The following is a 3,266-nucleotide window of genomic DNA, read 5'->3' on the forward strand; positions in this document are numbered from 1 at the left end:
ACCGACCTTTCCACAGAAAAGGTCGGTTAATTTTGCGCATTTGGCTGCACCTTGCGCTTTTTTTTCAACCTTAACTTCTGAGCGCCAACCATTTATTTTTTCTCTCCACCACCTTTTTTCCCTTTTTCACATTTTCGTATTTCTGTGTAACTTCAGAGGGAGATCAACGCTAGCCCTATATGTATATATACAGGGACGTGCACAGGGGGGTTGCTCAGGTTGCTTGGGCAACTGCCCATATGCCCTCCTCGACTCAGGTTGCCCTTCCGAGGAAAAAAAAAAGTATATATATATATTTTTTTTTAATCATTTAATGGTTGCAGAATTTCATGTAGGCCTAGATAATAAAAATCGCCACTCGAAACTTTTCATAAAGTAAGCGTAGCCTCATTCAATTCCGTTCGGGCACTGAGAGTGAAAGTCAGTAGGGGGAGGGCAAACTCTGCCGCGCGGCAACAGCCGCTTTTGCCGCCTCCCCTCTGCCGCCCTTCCCCCATTGAAATGAATGGAGGCGGTGAGTTGCCGCGCGGGGTGTGAAAGCTGCTTTACGTATAGCCGCAGCGCTGCACGCGACCGGAACACCGGCACCTGTGAGACGACTGCCTTGATGTTCTCGGAAAAGGTGAATTTGAGATGTATAACAAACAAACAATCATCATCACGTTTTATGAAATTAATTACAATCTTCATAAATCCAGGCTCAGTATGCCACGTAACGTTTAGCCTCAATAATCAGACAGCTAGCTAGCTTGCAGACAAGCAGCCCATTATCACATAGTCTACACATTTTTTGTCCGCCCCTGGTCTTGTCGATAATCTCTGTCCATCATCTCTGTATCAATTTGATTATTTTCTCATTTGCCGGCTATTTGCTATTTCCCGTCTTGTGTTTCTGACTAAATTTTGATTTTAAGGGCGATATGTACAATGTTTAAAACATGCATTTAATTTAGTGGAGCTGAAAAAGGAAACCTTTGTTATCCAAACTAAGATGGATCCAGACAGTTCGACAATCGCAGGCGGGAAAAATAATGAACCATCAACTTGAATCAAAGAAACACAACATAATTGTGAATAATCCCCTTAAAACCCCTTCTATCCAACATGAGCAGCCCAACAATGTGTTTACAGGTTCCCTAACCCTACCCCAAACACCCCAGAATTATGATCCAACTACGTGGTGACAAAAAAAAATTATGTGCGGGTGAAGGCTGTCAATCTTGAACGTTGGTATGCAACGAAGAGACCGAAGCTATACAGTCTACACATACATGGACACCTTCTCTCTGCATACTCAGACAGCATGCGTTGGCGTCAAGGTCAAAGAATACACCTGACCAATCATATTCATGGCATGGACATTGGAGTCTAGCAGGCCATTATTTTGCCTGCTTAGAAGAAGAAAGACCTACAGCAGAGTGTACCAGCCGTACCTACCTGATACACTGTTTACCGGAGCGATAGACTACTGGTATGGTGCGTCTATTTTAAAAGGACACCTGGGTTTAACCTCATTCTATTTGAGGTAGTGCTTCTTATTTACTATTTCGGTGTATATATCACGGAGGACACTGCCATCAACGAACGTTTTTGCAGCTGGCTTTTTTTTTTTAAAGCTGACTCACGGGCAGCATATCATTCAAAATAGTGCAGAGCAGTAGGCCTACGAAGTAGGCTACACCTGCACAAGTTCGGAAGTGCAAACACACAATTGATTTTATTACTATTTCTTAATGTTCGGAGAGAATGTGCTTCCTGAAGCTCACTTTTTCCCCACATATACATTTATCATAGATGTCGATGGATGGCCTCACCGACCTCTTTAACACCTCGCTGATTCAGGCTGTTGTCCCATCCTGTTTCAAGGTTGCCACCCTCATACCAGTGCCTAAGAAATCCTGACCTCCGCCCCGTAGCACTGACTTCCATCATTATGAAGTGCTTCGAGAGGCTGGTGAAGGACCACATCACCTCCAAGCTCCCACCATCACTCGAGCCATTCCAGTTTGCGTACCAAAACCGAACCGCTCTACAGAGGACGCCATCTCCTCTGCCTTCCCACCTGAGCCTGGAGCACCCTGGAGGATAAAAACACCCACGTGCGGATGCTGTGTCTGGACTTCAGCTCAGCGAGCGTTCAACACGATCATCCCCCAGAATCTGGTGTGCAAACTGGGTCACTTGGGCCTCGGACACCGGTTCCCCCAAGGGCTGTGTTCTCAGCCCCCTGCTGTTCACCCTGATGACCCACGACTGTCGTCCCAGATTCAGCTCCAGTATGCGGACGACACAACTGTTGTGGGCCTTGTCCAGGATGACAATGAACTGGCCTACAGGGACGAGGTGAAACATCTGGTGGACTGGTGCAAAGTCAACAACCTGGAAACCTGGTTGTTGGAAACCTGGTCCATCCTCTCTGTAGCAATTTGGGTGCAGAAAGTTTGACAATGGAAGGCAATCAAGGCTCTGCAGTGGAATCTAGGCTATTCAATGTAGGCTATTCGTCGTATTTGTCTAAATGCTCCCCTCCGGTGGTCAATTTGAGCAAGTGTCGTTGACTGGTCGAGGAACGATAATGCATTGCAATAGAGTAAAGATGCAGGATAAAGATTTTCAAGGAATGGGTCAGCATTTCCCAATAGATTATTTTTTATCATCTTTTAAAGTACATTAAAATAATATAGTAAATACTTGTATTAGCCACCGCCCTGTAGTAATCTACTGAATCATAAATCTACTTAAACAGGGATGTGATACCTATTTGAGTACCTGAGCGGGTATGTTTCGTATCTTATAAATAAATGGATCAATGGAATTATGATAGAACTAAATACTTCATAATGAAATCAACAAAATGATCCATTCATCAAAATGATGCATTGTTTCCTAAATGACATGGTACAGGCTTGAAAAACTGCAGAACAATTCCATGGTCCGTAGGAAGCCACTGATCCATAAGGCCTTTGAGAAATGGACCATGCACTGCTTCCCTATTTTTCCCTGAGTGCCTTGTGTGTGTGGTCCTCCTTAAGTAGAAGCGATGCCCCATTTCATTCTGGACAGTCTCCCTGTGTTTACAAGTTGTTACGGACAAATACCCCGATCCCTCGTCTAAGTCGACAACATTTATATCAATACCTTCTTAAAACGACTTTATATAAGCAACCCTCACACCGTTACATATAAACATGTATGAGGGAGACAGCCCTAAGCACCCCTTAAAAAACAATGTGTTTATTTTTGAAAGTATACAAGCACTGTGGGGA

The sequence above is a fragment of the Gadus morhua genome, chromosome 11, assembly GCF_902167405.1.
Source record: "Gadus morhua chromosome 11, gadMor3.0, whole genome shotgun sequence".
Taxonomy (NCBI): Eukaryota; Metazoa; Chordata; class Actinopteri; order Gadiformes; family Gadidae; genus Gadus; species Gadus morhua.